At 39.4% G+C, this 17,227-nt stretch overlaps 1 protein-coding gene and 1 non-coding gene across 4 annotated transcripts in view; one reads left to right on the top strand and one right to left on the bottom strand.

Moving 5' to 3' along the window:
• Positions 1-17,227, top strand: part of LOC148370163 (receptor tyrosine-protein kinase erbB-4-like) — a 377,191-nt gene that overhangs the window by 213,766 nt on the left and 146,198 nt on the right. The gene's annotated exons all lie outside the window — the stretch shown is intronic.
• On the bottom strand, positions 12,750-12,938 carry LOC148370164 (U2 spliceosomal RNA). Its single transcript, XR_015850162.1, has one exon. It is a non-coding gene; the product is annotated as a U2 spliceosomal RNA (small nuclear RNA).

Below are 17,227 nucleotides of genomic sequence, written 5' to 3'. Positions count from 1 at the left end.
ATGAAAGTGTTAACATTTCTCTAGGCCTTCCAGAATCCAAATTTAAACCAATTCAAGATTTGATTGCCTGAAAACACAGCGATTGCACAGCAATGGTGTGTTTACGGGACGCCTGCAAATACAATATTACAGACCTATGGGCAGATTTCTGAGCATAACAACAAGTAATCTATAAATGCTATTGGTTAAATGCTTACATATGAATACACACATATTGGAAGCAGCACATTTAGGGGAGAAACAATGAAATGAAGCCGGCAGACTGTCTTTTATGTCTACTATTAAGTGTGGCTTTATTTAGGCAATGCGCAAAAAAACAGCATCAGTCATTATTAACAAGTATTGATGGACAAAATATAAATAACAGGTGCTCACAGCCCATCACTGCCGGCAACGAGGGTTGCAATTAATGTCTATTTTAATAGCTGACTAGTAACCGACCATTTAAACGATTTGTCGAATAATCACAAAACTATAGCATGAAGTTGATTCGATTATGTGGCATATGAAAATAAACACGATAAAACGTGTACAATGAAAAGGAAAATTGTATTGAAAATACTCCTGTTTGGTACGAAACAATAAATAAAAAAATGTGTCTTTTTGCATGGTCAGTAGTCACAGCTGACCATTTTTTAGAGACAGGTACATAAACTATACATTAAAAGCAAGTAAACATGTAAACCAAGAAAATGCACATTAGCATCAGTATAACTGAATAAAACAAACATGATGTCAATTTTTTGAAGCATATTTAGTGGTCAACCGCAAAGTCTGTAACAAAAGTGGGTAATGATACTAAACAGTTTGATATCAAAGCCTGGCGTAATGCTCAAAATCTTATGGCGAAATCTACACGTATAAAATGTACTATACATGTCATCAAAACAGTATTGGCTTGAACGTTACTTGAATTTTACAGGGGGAAGTCAGATTCAGTTCTGTTCAACTGTCCGACATGCTTTCTATTTATATGTTCCTGCATCACCGAGATACTGCCATGATACATAAGGTCTGCTTTGTAAACTTTGTAAGAAGCCTGTTTATTGGCCATTTAAAGGTAAAAAAGCTCACAAGCTTTAGAAATTTAGGTACGCATAATTGTTTTTTTGACACAGTTTCTGTTTTTATCTTACGGCTCCAGACGCTATTGGTTATTGTGCATTAAATCCATTGTAAAATATCCATTATTATTTTTATTGACAATGTTGACCCATCGTTGCAGCCTTGTCGGCAAACACAAATCATCAGATAAAAAATAATGATTTAACTCTAGGATGAATCTTCATAATATTGTAAACACTCAGGCAGAGTTACATAATAATTTTAAGAAAACATTCTTCTACATCAAATTGTTTTTTGTCTTTTACACTGAAAACAAGCGTCACAATATTAAATCAAAACCTCACTTTGTCATTTTCTTTCGCATTATTGTTTTGTTTAACACTAGCATGATCTTTGTTTATATTGAGAGGTAGTGTGATATAGCATTTAAGTATTTATTAACTACATTGATAGGAGCAACCCAAAAACTGTGACTTACACTCTAGTATGCAATTTTCGCCGTGTGAGACTTGTGACCTATGGCAGAATTTTTCAATCGTTTTGTAGCCGTTGCACATTCTTTTTTCATCGAATAGATCTTGAAAATTACTAAAAAAAAGAATTTAATAATTAAAATTTAGATAAATAAAATAAATTTAAAGAAATGATTGCATATAAATCGTTCAGTTTCACTGACTTTTTTAGGCATCAATCGTTTAAGTGGTCAATGGCAGTTAAACAAATGTGGCTTCCATTATTTCTTTTAAATTATGTTCAATTCACAGATTCCATGAATCAATTGCACGTCTGCCATCAAAAAGGGAACAATTGTAGGCGATTAAAAAGAAAAACACATAATAAATCAAGTTTTGTAAATGTAGTCATGCAATCCCTCGGGTTCTTTTCAGTTTAGGCGAAATGAAGAGGACAGAACAAGAGCCGCCACCCCTCACACAAATCTACTCTCAGCCCACGCTCTCAGCAATAGTTGATTGGCTGTACAGTAATGGATTGCGGCCACAAGAGTGCACTTCCCTTTAGAAGGGCCAGAACGGCATGCCTTTCGAAAAAAGTGTCTCCTGCTGATCAGAGCCTGCAGCAGCATAGGATTAGGGAAAATGGCTCGACAAAAGTAGGCCCCTCTCGCAACAATATGCAATCCGGGTTAATAGATTGCAACCACACCAGTGCAGTCACTTTTTGTTGGATAAAAATGTGTTTTGCCACCCCTCGCTTGCAGCACTATGGGATTGAGGATAATGGGTCACAGAATATTTATCTGATATGTAATGCCGCAAAATACAGTACTCCCTGTGCTACAAGATAAAATACTACAAGTAACAGAAAAGTTTATCTCTTTCAACACAATGTTATACAAGCAGCCATGTTTAAAATTATTAGTCTGCAGTTCACAAAAATTGCAATCCCCCTTCAGATTAATGTTCCCCGTGAACTACAAATGTATATTTCATTTTGCTCATTTGGAAACAGTCACAATCTGCCGCTTGTGTTTGACTTATGCGTATTTAATAGGGACAAAACTAAAGCTCGAGAATGATGTCATGTCACTGTTGCAAATTAATTTTGTGTTGTCGTAAGGAAGGATTAGATATCTGTGAAAAAGCCTTTTCCCCTGTAATTAAATGTCTCTCTATGCACTCAACATTGGGTTTCTCTTGCCAAATGGATACATTAATGTCCCTTAGGATTTTTATACACACATAAAAAATAACCACACTATTTGCACAATTACTACCCTCTTATGTATTTTTGTATCGATTTAAAAGTAAAAGTAAAAAAAAACTTATGGTTGGAATTTTTAATGAATACTATCAAATTTTCTGCGTATAGGGACTTAATGTAATATTTGACCGCCAGATGTTGCTGTATTATGAAGTGCCACTCAAAACTTGTGGTAAAAAGCACCAGAAGGAATACAAACTACGCCGACCTAAAATTACCAAACTGCATCATTTATTTTCATATTTATTGATTTTGTTTTTTGGGGGCTGCACTAAGCGTCAAGATAACAGACAATCGTGACGTTTTCCTAAAGGGATGTTTCATAGTAATTTAAAATAAATGTAAATTTCTCAACCTAGCCTAGATGGTAGGGCGCCCGCTCCGAGACTGGGAGGTCGCTGGTTCAAGCCTCGGCCGAGTCATACCTAAGACTTACAACATTGATACTCATTGCCTCCCTGCTTGGCGCTCGGAATTAAGGGTTGGAATTGGGGGGTTTGGTCACCTAATGACTCTCAACACAAAAATGGCGGCGCCCTGTTTGGCTTCGGCTGCATCAGCTTGCTACAGTTTAACTGTACGGGTCAGGTGTATCAACATTTCGTTCTGTGTGCATGGTTACAAAGAATGACAATAAAAGTAAATTCTATTTTGTTCTAGTTGTAGTTTTTTTAGGGCGGTTGGCAGAGGGAAACCCGTTGATGCTTTATTTTAGGATTTTTATCAGTGAAATAGTTTAACAAATATGGATGATGCATTTTTTGCTTGTTATTCAAACCAATATTGTTTTTCTCCCCAGGGGGCATCATACAACTCATTTAATTGTCTTTCAAAAACAAATTTGATATAATGGTCTTAAAATGAACTAATATAAAAACAAATATAACATGTACATTTACTGTATATTTATCATTAAATATATTATGGAAAAATTAAGTATTATTTTCATGATGCATTCCCAAGGTATCAGATCACGACTCTGTATTAGCAGACATAAAAAATCCATCCATTCATTATCTGCAACGCTTATCCTCAGCAGGGTCACTGGGATCCTGGAGTCCATCTCATTCATCTTCGGGCAGTGGGCAGGGGACACCCTGAGCTGGTTGCCAGCCAGTTGCAGGGCACATAGAGAAATACAGCTCATTTCCGCCCAGGCACAATTTGGACCGACCAATTAACCTGACATTCATGTTTTTTGGAATGTGTGAGAAAACCGAAGTGCCCGGAGGAAACCCACGCAAGCTTGGGGAATACATGCAAACTCAACACAGGAAGGCTGGCAGCTGGATTAAAACCCATGACCTCAGATGTGTGCCGCGGACGCGCTAACCACTCATGCACCGTGCCGCCTACAAAAAAATCAAATCTGTCAATCATTTGATTTTCCTCCTGGCACAGCAGTTTCCCCATTTTTTTTAATTTTTTTTTCAATTTGTTTAACTCAAAAGGGCCCACGACTCAAACTATTAGAGCAACGGTGTTCCAACAGAGGGCTGGGAAGACCATTTTGAGTCGTAGGCCGCATTGGGTAAAGTAATTTGACTCAAAGGCCGAGAGTACAAAAATAAAATAAACATTTTATTGTTCTCAAATTGAAGACCCGAGGCAATACATCAGGGAAAAGCATAATGTCGACCTATCTTTATTTTGGGCCTTCTTAAAATTTCGTTGGGGCATTTTTTTGCACATCCATTCAGGCAAAAAAAATGGGAATAAGTATTTTTAAAATAGCAGCGGCATATGTATTTATGAAGAAACAAACATGCAGTCATTTACAGGCACCTTTCTTTGTTTGTTGTGCTTGTCTAATATTAAACAATTTAATCACAGTGATTTTAATATGCTGAAACTGTAAGTGAAGTAATAAAATGTGTCTCTTTTAATTTTGATAATATGCATTAAGGAACTAAAAAAGCCTTTTAGCTAGCTTAAAATATTGTATTCATGATATTTGATTAGTATTAAAAATAAAAAAATAAAACAAATACATGATAAAAATTACAAATACAGAAAAGTGAGCCAGCTTTTTAAACATTGCGAACAACGGAAACAAATGTGGTACCAAATCAACACATTTTTATGAGTAGTACTTTTTTTAAACCTTTTTAGACAAAGAATGCCAGGAAGCAGGACATTTAGGCAAGGGTGCTGGAAGGGATTGCATTTTATAACATAAGCAGGCACAAAGTGACAAACAAACATGTGTTAAGAAAACAATGGAATTTCCAGTAAAACCAAATCTGACCAAGGCCAAACCAGAACAAAGACTGACTGACATGGAAATGGAAATTACAATGGGAAATTATTAAAGAAACTGGAAACAATCAAAACTGGCATGGTGGAGAATAAAAAATGGCAATTACCTAACAACATGTGTGGATCAAAATGTCCTTTAAAGGGTGAGTATTATTGGCCACAGGTTTAACCAATCACCACATGCCTGTGTCCAGTTCTGAAAATAGTTGGTGCTAGTGATGGCAAAATGAAGCCCCATATACTGGACTGTCTCAGAAAATTAGAATATTGTGATAAAGTTCTTTATTTTCTGTAATGCAAATAAAAAAACAAAAATGTCATACATTCTGGATTCATTACACATCAACTGAACTATTTCAAGCCTTTTATTATTTGAATATTGCTGAATTTGGCTTACAGCTTAAGAAAACTCAAAAATCCTATCTCAAAATATTAGAATATCTTGAAAAAGTATACAAGTAGGCTATTCAACTAATCACCTGAATCATCTAATTAACTCGAAACACCTTGCGAGGGTTTCCTGAGCCTTAAAAACACTCAGCTTGGTTCAGTAAACTAAATCACAAGTATGGGGAAGACTGCTGATCTGTCTGCTGTCCAGAGGACCATCATTGATACCCTCCATTAGGAGGGTAAGACACAAAAATAAATTTCTCAAAGAGCAGGCTGTTCACAGAGTGCAGTTTCAAAGCATATCCACAAAAAGTCTGTTGGAAGGGAAAAATGTGGCCGGAAACGCTGCACAACCAAGAGAGATGACCGCAGCCTTAACACAATTGTGAAGAAGAGCCGCTTCCAGAATTTGGGGGAGCTTCAAAGACAGTGGGCTGAAGCTGGAGTCCAGGTATCAAAAGCCACAGTTCACAGACGTGTCCGGGAAATGGGCTACAATAGCCGTATTCCCATGGTCAAGCCACTTCTGAACTCAAGACAACGGAAGAAGCGTCTGACTTGGGCTATGGAGAAGAAGCACTGGACAGTTGCAGAGTGGTCCAAAGTCCTCTTTTCAGACGAAAGCAAGTTTTGCATTTCATTTGGAAGTCAAGGCGCCAGAGTCTGGAGAAAGGCTGGAGAGGAGCAAAATCCAAGTTGCTTGAAATCCAGTGTGAAGTTCCCACAGTCAGCAATGGTTTGGGGAGCCATGTCAGCTGCTGGAGTTGGTCCACTGTGTTTCATCAAGTCCAGAGTAAATGCAACTGTGTACCAAGAGATTTTAGAGCACTACATGCTTCCATCTGCTGAAAAGCTCTATGGAGATGAGGATTTCATTTTCCAGCATGATCTGGCACCTGCCCACAGTTCCAAAACCACCAGTAACTGGTGCACTGACCATGGCATCACTGTCCTTGATTGGCCTGCTAATTCCCCTGACCTGAACCCCATCGAGAATTTGTGGGGTATAGTTAAGAAGAAGATGAAAGACACCAGACCTACAAATGCAAATGAGCTGAAGGCCGCTATCGAAGCATCCTGGGCATCAATAACACCTCAGCAATGCCACAGGCTGATTGCCTCCATGCCACGCCGGATTGATGCAGTAATCCGTGCAAAAGGATTCCGAAACCAAGTACTGAGTGCATCAATGGACATTTTCAAATGTTTGATTTAGTTTTGCTGTTATAAAATTATTTTTTTACTTGGTCTGAGGAAGTATTCTAATATTTTGAGATAGGATTTTTGAGTTTTTTTCAGCTGTAAGCCAAAATCAGCAATATTCAAATAATAAAAGGCTTGAAATAGTTCAGTTGATGTGTAATGAATCCAGAATGTATGACATTTTTGTTTTTTTAATTGCATTACAGAAAATAAAGAACTTTATCACAATATTCTAATTTTCTGAGACAGTCCAGTATATGACTAGTTGACACCCTCTTTTGGAATGAGGCACATAAGACCCTAAAAAAGGGGTCGGTAACCTATAGCATACGAGCCGGATGTGGCTCTTTTTATGACCACATATGGCTAGGAAACAAAATTCTGGAGATGAGGTCTATTGCGTTCTACTACCAATGAGTGTAGTGTCAAGATTGGTGCGTGCATAGTGCATGTAACACCAATAGTGTGATTAGTCCAAGCCAGTATATGATGGGCTCCATTCTACACCCACAGACCACGTTTTGTCTTTATGTCTAAGGAATCTTTAATATAGAAGCTCATTAATCAATGTATGTTTATTGTTGAGAAACTTTATGATGAAAACCCACAAAACAAACTCTAAGCAGCAAAAACGCCAGACAGGCACACGGAGTAATTTGAATGGGTGAGCGGTGGAGGTGTGCGTATCTATGCACACAGCACAGTCTTCACCAAAGGTAAATATGCCAGTATCCTCGTTTGCAGTACAAATATCACTCGTTTTTTGTGGTTAATGGGGACAAGAACCACCCTCAAAAAGTTACCTTGAGATGACGTCAATACCGACTCAGAATATACGACCGTAATAAATAAGCAGTTCCAGGTCTACAAATACTTAACACAGTGCAATGAATGGGTATATTCAATATACAAAATTCAAACGAAATTTGAGGACATTCGTCAAAAGAATACGTTGCTTTAAGTAGGAGCAAAGAGCCTCAAATGACTACAACATGCCCGCCCCATCCACCCTTGCGTGGTCTTGCCTTTATCACCCCACTACTCCTATGCAGAATTAGTAAAGAAATAGTAATGTATCGACCCTTGGTTGTATTTGTCATTAGACAAAAGTCAAACGAAATTGGAGAGCTTCTCCATTCAGTGTAAGGAAACAATTTAGAGAGCGACTGGCTAACTGCGCGCTAGCATCGGGTGTCCTCGAATGGACAGAGATCAGCAGTGTTTGAAATAACACCTTTCTGAATGTATTTGTTTCCCACAAGTTGTGGCTCCAAGACATCAATTCCATGGCCAATGACCCTGACGTTGGCAAGATACAGTGTCCGCAAAAGAGCCTTCAAAGAGTGGTTAGCCTAGCTGTTAGCATTAGGTCGGACCAGCAACACTACTCTTGCCTGAGCACTACTCTGAGTTGCTGCTGGAACCTGATACTGATCCAAAAGGCTGGTGATCAGAATTTTTTCTTGTGTTCTTCTGACTTTAGTTTATTTTGTCTTTTATTAGCATATTTGGTATTGGAGTAATCCAAAAGTAATCGAAAGTAATCCAGTTAAAGTAACCCGAACCCAACCCTGTTGTCTACTCTAGCTGAAAGCATACACCATCCTATCAGACTCACGTATGCAAACAGTCACACACACACAATCTGCCCCATACAGCCCATATTATGTTTTGTCCACAAACCATACATTGATATAATTGACAATAAAGAGAATTCAATCAAAAATCCACTAAGGAGTACAACAGCGATAACCAAAGCCAGAAGTAGCGAGGGGTCTCTGCTTGCACCTGGTTTTCAAACCACTATTTATGAAAAAAATGAAGGTCAACAATCTTAAGCAACTGCGGGAGGGAGACAAGTTAGTAGTACATTATTTTATATTGGACACAGGCTCTAGCATTATTCTTAATTCTCAAATTGTAACAATTCAACTCACGTCACTCAGTGAAATTAATTGTGCTGAAAAACATAGCTTTTGTCTGTAGAGAGGTTTGGCAATTTTGTTTACTTTTGTTTTAAAAGATATGGGATGGATCTCCCCCCAAAAATAAAAATATTTTGCTATTATGGCTCTCGGGTTGAAAGCTACACACAGAGATTTTGAAGGTTGTTTGGAAGTGTTTGCCAGCAATCTGGATGGACTGTTGGACAAGTGACGGGAGTCTGTAGTCGTAGTGTTCTTCCAGTAAAAGCCGAACAAAATCCTCGAGCGCGTCGTGTCGTGGCCAACCAGAAATGAGAAATTGCCTTCCAGCATGCTCATTCCCCCAAAGTACAGCCAAAAAACGAAACTTACCACAAAGCAGCCAGAAGTCTCTATAACTTGTCAGAAAAGCAACATGTAAACCACATCAACAACACATCCACTGTGAAAAATAGAATAATGGGTTCTTTTGTAGCGTAAATGGCGTTTTAAAAAAATAAAAAAACGGATGTAGGGTTGGTCAGTTTTTTTTTTCACAATGTGTTTTAAAGTATTCTTTTTCACAGTTAGCCAAACAATAGATATGAGTGATATTATATTTTCATCCTTATTTTATGTTGAACAGCCAGAATATCAACATTGTACAGTCACGAGTGCAGTATTCCAAAAAAATATAACATAGTATAGCAGGGGTGGGCAACTATTTGGAGTCACGGGGCCGCATTGAGTTTGAGTTGTGTTGATAAAACACGGAATTCTTGTCAATGAACACTTTTGGTCTTTCCAAAATTCCATGGGTAGGGCTCTGGAATACGCAATGCGGTTTCCATGGCTTTTTCAAAACATTGTTTTTTGGTTCTACAAGCATCCAAAAACAGGAACCCCACATTGTGCCCACAAAAAAGAAATCCTCATCCGGAAGAATCTTGCGAATCGCCGGGATCATTTTCGGGTTCGGGTTCCTCGTCCTCCCTGGTAGGGAGCGTTCCCAGTTTAGGCCCCCGAAGGTCCAGGTAGCGAATCTGGGGGGCCGGCAAGGCAGGCGGCGTCGGCGGGCGTGGCCGTCTGCATGATTTTCTGTGGACTTCCCGAATTTTCAGCTGCAGACACACTTTGGTGGGGAAAATGTCCGAGTATCTGGTTTGGAAGGCGGCCGTGGCCTGAGCTAAAAAAGACAAACGGGGAGATCAGGAACGGGCGGGTGGAAAAACGGGTGCAAAAAAGTGGGACCGACGGGAGTCAGAGTCAAAATGCTTGCCTTGTAGAAACAGAGGTTTGCTGACAGACTGAAAACAGGAGAGTGAAAGGACTGGGTTAAAAAAAGGACAGGGAACCAATCAGGTAGCCCGCAGCGGCTGGCGCCAAATGAGCGGGCACAGGTGATCCAAATCAGTCATCATAACAGGTGTGTCCAATCTAGACCCTAACACAAGTCAAGTCATGGTCTATTGTCTCACCTGTTTTCCAGCTGAGATTCCCATGCTACACTCTTTTGCAGGCATTTGATTGCAAAAAAAAAAGAAAAAAAGAAGGAAATGAAAAAGAAAACTAGGCGCGAATAAAAACCTTATTTCTCTGTGTGTTCCAACTTAGATGATTGATTTTTAGTCACACTTGCAGTGATTATTTACGTTTGGGACACAACTTCAAAGTGTGACCTTTCACAAGAGACCAAAGACAGGAAGACTAAGAGATGCCAAAAGGGAACATCAAACTGATGAGGAATACACACCTTGAGCAAATACGTTTAAACCTACTTTACAGTTGGCAATCGTGGCATAGATTTATCATAAAAGCTGAATGTTCCCAGAAGGGAAATTGAGATTCATCCACATGTCATGTAAAGTGTACAAATATGAAAGAACAATGTGGTTGGAAGCATTGGCGGTGCTAAACCGGGTTGGTAATTACATGTCCTTGATAATATCGACTTGAGGTGACAGTAAAAGCCTGTTGTTTCTGTCAATAAGCTGCTGGATCTCACGTTCCTTCACGTTTATTGTATTTTTGTGTTTGGATAGGGCTGTGTCTACATATGTGTGCTGTGGATTACGTTATGGTAAATCTGCTTTATTTGGCAAACTGCTTGTTTAGAAAATGCCATCGTTGTGCTTGAACAGGGGGAAAACATACAATGAAGAAATATACTGCATTCCTAGTAGAAACAAATGTAAATTTGCATACAAAAATTGAAGCGAAAAAGAGTGAGTGAAACGGAGAGAGAGAGAGAGAGAGAGGTAGAGAGAGGGAGAGAGAGAGAGAGAGAGAGAGGGAGAGTGAAAGACAGCCAGCCAGCCAGACAGAGATAGTATATATATATATATATATATATATATATATATATATATATATATATATATATATATATATATATATATATTGTATAAATGAAAAGTAAAATTTGGTATATTTTGGTCCAGCAGAGCGACCAGTGGATGCAGCGGGAGGAGACAGTAACAGTGCATTAAAAATAAAACTGATTTAAAATCTTCCATTTGCAAGGATTGCCGTTGCCTTAATCGTCTCGTTATGTTTGTTCATAGTCCGGATCATTGATTGATGACAGCTGGGGGTGTGCCTTTGTCATATTCCTTGATAATCACAAGCTTTGTCTCCATGGTTATCATGTTTTTGCGTCTCATTTTAGCATTACTGCAAGACTAGAGAACATAAATAATAAATAAATAAATAAAATAGAATAAAAATCGCATATTTCATCACTTTTGTCTTTATGAAACACAGGAGATTCTGGACTGAATGAAAAGAACGGCACTGTGGGAGAGTGTTCAGCAAATAGCACACTGGCATTTTGATGAAGTCGTGAAGCAAACTGATAGCAGACAAGCATCGAATATAACGTTGACCAATAGACAGGCGCTGAGATACATACAGTTCCTTGAACCTTCTGTCATTTGTACCAAATTTCAGGTTTCAAACTTGAAACTCAAATACTGAAAACAACAGGTTATGATACACAAACTGTAACCAAATTATTTCAACATTTGATTTTATATTTACAACAAAAAAAAACGGAAGTCAGCAGACTCTAGAAGTTCCCTGATGACTTCCGATTGATCCAATGTGAACCTAGGTAAGGGGCCGGTCACACAGACATTTGCGGCTGAATCACGGCTAAAATTTTGCGTTTTTTTTTTGCCCGTGGTTGCCCGGGATGGAAAATGCGCAAAATTGGCCAACCCGCTGTTGATCTGTGATATGGCCGGAAAAAAGACGCCGGCGACTGTTCCGCTTCCTCTCATCGCGTCATTTGCGCATCATTTCCGTGTTTAGACCACGTGTATAAAAACTGCCGAGCCGGTGTTGTGCCCAAATCCGAGTCCTACGCAACACCCATAACCGCCCCACCCCCCCGCGTGACTTTTTCATCCACGTTTTAACAAACGCATTTTGTAGAATACGATCGCACTTTATTGTTTAAATAAACGCGTTATTTAGACTAGGATCTCCCAATTGTTATAATTAGCTCGATTTATAGTTTTAATAAGCGTTTTATATAGAATACGATCGCTTTCGTTGGAAGCGCAGCAGAATGCGCGTTCACGCGAGGGGGGGGTGATTTTATATACGGTGTGCATTACTGTTCGATTACGTTCACAACAAAAACAAAGACGGAATGGTTTAAGTTGTATTACATTTCCAACAAGTGCAAGACGAAGTGGTTTTGGTTATATATTCGCCATCACATTCCCCAAAAGTGAGATTAAACGAGGTAAATGTGGTTGTAATAGCGAGGGGAAGCTAATCTCGGAAACGGACTGTAGAAACACAGTCCGGTGAAGATCAAGATTTCAAGCTATGGCATCAGTTTTATTTTATTATCTTGATAAGGACTGTCAATAAATAAAAATGGATTGAGACGAAGTCACTACGCTGACTGGGGGGCGGGGGTGAGGTTTAAGGGTTGTTGGTCTATCTTCTTTATTCATAATTCATTATCGATCAGATCATAATACTCTACAAAGCTTATGAGCCGAAATTCTTACTCTCAGCCAAAAGGGGGTTTTGGGGTTTTTAAGGGTTATTGATCTATCTTCGTTATTCATTATCCATTATCCGTTATCGGTCAGTTCATTATATGCTACAAAGCCTAGGAGCCGGGACACTTACTCTCAGCCAAAAGGCTAAGCTAAGGTCCTAGCCCTAAAGCCTTGTTGCGATCATTGCGAATGCACCGTTCCCGGAGGTACTGCAATACCGGGCCGATGCGTGGAGTGGACAGAGCAAGCTCTTATTCCATCTCCGGAATGCAAAATGTCCTTCATCAAAGTCCACAGTCCAAAAATCACAACCGGCCTTAAGGTCCTAGCAATAAAGCGTTGCTGCGATCATTGCGAATGCACCGAAAGATTTATTCGAAATGAAGAGAAACTATGCTGACGGGGATCCATGTTCACCCCTTTGACGTCACGAGCACAACTGACGTGTCCTCGGCATTTGCGCTGTTTATACGCGGAGAAAGGCGTTTGAGTGTCACACGCTTAACACGCTCATTTCACGTGATAACACCGCGATACAGGCGCAGAACATGCTATTACCATGCTCCACCCACGATTACCCGCTGAAATTTCCCGTCCTACCCATGTGTAACCACGCCCTGGCCGCGGCCAGAGCACGTCGTTCCGCGTCATTTCCGCGTCATTTCCTCGTTTTGACCACGTGTGCGGCACGCGGTTTAAACACGTGCTCAAACTTTTGAGCTGCTCAAAAGTTTTTAACGCGGCCAACCACGTGAAAATTTGCGACCGCGAGTAAAGCACAGCTCTATCTCGTCTATATGGCGGTCTCTAATCGTCCAACAGCGCCCAACGGCATCTGCTTCACGGCCAGAAAATTCTGGCCTTGATCGCAACAAGGCTTTAGGGCTAGGACCTTAGCTTAGCCTTTTGGCTGAGAGTAAGTGTCCCGGCTCCTAGGCTTTGTAGCGTATAATGAACTGACCGATAACGGATAATGGATAATGAATAACGAAGATAGATCAATAACCCTTAAAAACCCCGTGCGAAAGGCTGCGTACCCGCGCTCTGAAGAATTGAGCAGGGCTAAATAAGTTTGCACTGCCACTCGCGCGCGAATTTCCGAACTCGTGTCAATCACCGCTGTATCTCGTCTGAATGGCGAACTCAATGCGTCCAATAGCGTCCGCCTCAAAGGCAGAAATTTCTGGCCGTGATTCAGCCGCAAATGTCTGTGTGACCGGCCCCTAACCAACAAAGAGAGAATACATTAAATCGCAGTTTAAATGTGCCTGCCCTCTAAAAGACGACACTGGAGAATAGACAGCTTTATGAAAACTAAAGAACACAACCGGCACGTCCGGGATTAAGTTATGGAAAAGTTCAAAGCAGGAATGGGCAAGAAGAAGAGTTTGCAACATTCGCACATACCTCAGAGCACTGTGCGAGCAATGACATGAAAATGGAGAGAAAATAAAACCAATGCTAATTTACCAAGACATATCCGTCCCTCTGAAACTTCGGCCTAACCAAGGACAAAAACTAATCAGAAAATGAAATGAAAATAAAATGAAATGATCTGCATTTATACGTCGCTTTTCAAGTCAAGACTTTCCAAAGCGCTTTACAGTGTGCTTCACACATCCCAACAGCGGCCGTGCAGCCATGTAAGACGCTTACCTGCTTATTGGGGGTATTAGGGGTTCAGTGTCTTACTCAAGGACACTTCGACATGTAACACGGAGGAGCCGGGATTCGAACTGCGATCTTTTGATCCCGAGCGCTCTACCTCCTGAGCCACTGCTGCCCAAGAAACACATGAACCTATAGGAGAACCTACTGGCATATAAAGCTCTGGTGGGACCATCTGTTTATAAGACAGCAATTAGTCGTACTCTGAATAAATCTGCCCTTTAGGCAAGGGTGGCAGAAAGACAGACAGTTTTGAAGAATACTATATAAAGGCCTGTGAAGCCACATGGGAGACACAATTAACCTGTGAAACAAGGTGCTCTGGTCGGATGAAACCAAAATTGACACTAAGGGCTAAATGCAAAGTGTTACAATTGGCGTAGTAATAACTCTGCACATCACCCTGAAAACACCATCCCCATTGTCAAACATATCCCGGGGTTGCATTTCTTTAGCAGGTACTGGGACGATCGTTAAAAGTTGATGGGAAGATGGATGGAGCCAAATGCTGGGCGATTCAGGCAGAACATCTGTTTCAATATTTAATGTTTTTCAGCATGCATCTCACAGTTTTTGATGCCTTAAAGTGGGGATGTGCCGTAACAAGGGGGCCCAAAGAACATGTTTTACGACAGTGTAAAGCGAAAAAAGAAGCATTGCAAGGCTACAGTACACGATAAATATTTTAAATGGCACTTGACTTTTTTTTTCTTTGCAAAATTCTGAAAACTGCACTATAGTGTTAATATTTACTGTGTCAAAGACGGCCCAAAAGAAAAAAAAAGATCAATGCCAATAGCTCCTTGTGCCTTTAATGAGTGTAAGAATAAAGAGCTTGAATGCATTAATAATGGATTTTGTGTCATCATTAGGAGCCGATCATTAAGATATATCTTGTGGCTTCAAACGATGCTTTGCTGGCGCGGAAAATGCCAGAAAACAAGCCTCTCTGCACGCTTGTTATATATATATATATATATATACATATATATTTATTTTTTTTTTGTATTTTTTTTTTTTTTTTTGTTTTCGCACAGTTGAAGAACAATTTTTTTCTTTGTTGAAAATAATGTGAATAACAAGTTTAGTGTTACGTAAAAACCTAAAGGTCTTGCTCCTTATATTCTTTTGGATGGGAAGCAAACTAATGGGCCTATATATATATATATATATGTATATATATATATATATATATATATATATATATATATATATATATATATATATATATATATATATATATATATATATATATATATATATATATATATATATACATATATATATATATATATAGTTAAATAGTTAAATAGTTATTTTCTTCACTGTGTCTATATATATAGATATATATATATATATAGTTAAATAGTTAAATAGTTCTTTTCTTCACTGTGTCTATATATATATATATATATATATATATATATATATATATATATATATATATATATATATATATATATATATATATATATATATATATATATATATATATATATATATATATATATATATAGGGCAGCACGGCGACGCAGTGGTTAGCGCATGTGCGGCACAGTTCAAGTCATGGGAACCTCCTGCGTGGGTTCAGCTCCAGACTTCCTGTGCGGAGTTTGTATGTTCTCCCCGTGCTTGCGTGGATTTCCCCGGGCACTCCGGTTTCCTTCCAAATTCCAAAAACATGCATTTCAGGTGAATTGGCCGGTCCAAATTGTCCCTAGGTGTGAATGAGCGAGTGAGTTGTCTGTCCCCGTGTGCCCTGCGATTGACTGGCAACCAGTTCAGGGTGTCCCCTGCCCACTGCCCGATGATTACTGGGATGGGCTCCAGCACCCCCGCGACCCTACTGAGGATAAGAGGTGCAGCTAATGAGATGAGATGAGTACAAGATATTAAATCGGAGCGAAGAAAAAAAAAATATTCGATCATTTTATCATCTCTTACATCTGTAACCTTATTGAAATTTAATTGTGAGCATTCCAAACGATCCACAGCCCAACAGTATATATATATATATATATATATATATATATATATATATATATATATATATATATATATATATATATATATATATATATATATATATATATATATATATATATATATACAGTGAAGAAAATAACTATTTGAACACCCTGCTATTAAGAGATAAACTAAAAAGAAAAATCCACAAATCACATTCCAGCATGATTTTTTAACAATTCATTAGTGTGATACAGCTGCGAATAAGTATTTGAACACCCAAGAAAGTGACTGTTTATATTCGGTACAGTCGTCTTTGTTTGCTATTTCAGAGGTCAAACGTTTCCTGTTTTTGTTCACCAGGTTTGCACACACTGCAGGAGGGATCTTCATAGAATTTACTTTTATTCTCATTCTTTGTAACCATGCACACAGAACGAAATGTCGATACACCTGACCCGTACAGTTAAACTGTAGCGAGCCGATGCAGCCGCAGCCAAACAGGGCGCAGCTATTTTAGTCACTAGGCGACCAAACCCCCCCAATTCCAACCCTTAATGCCGAGCGCCAAGCAGGGAGGCAATGAGTACCAATGTTGTAAGTCTTAGGTATGACTCGGCCGAGGCTTGAACCAGCGACCTCACAGTTTCGGAGCGGGCGCCCTACCATCTAGGCTACCGAGCTGGTATCTTGGCCCTCTTCTCCTCACAGATCTTCTCGGGATCAGTCAGGTTTCTGAGCTGTTGCTAAGAAACACAGAGTTTAAGCTCCTTCTAAAAAATTTCGATTAGGTTCAGGTCTGGAGACTGCCTGGGCCATGCTACAACCTTGAAATGCTTCTTACGAAGCCACTCCTTGGTTTTCTTGCTGTGTGCTTTGGATCGTTGTGGTGTTGGAAGACCCAGCCACGACCCATCTTTAATGCTCTGAATAAGGGAAGGTTATTCCCCAAAATCTTACAATTAACAGTCCCAGTCATCCTCTCTTGAATGCAGTGCACTCATCCTGTCCCATGTGCAGAAAAACACT

This window comes from Urocampus carinirostris, chromosome 3 (assembly GCF_059441175.1).
Source record: "Urocampus carinirostris isolate Australia breed hairy pipefish chromosome 3, RoL_Ucar_1.0, whole genome shotgun sequence".
Taxonomy (NCBI): Eukaryota; Metazoa; Chordata; class Actinopteri; order Syngnathiformes; family Syngnathidae; genus Urocampus; species Urocampus carinirostris.
Note: the sequence above shows the minus strand (reverse complement) of the source record. Positions and strands in the feature narration are given on the sequence as shown.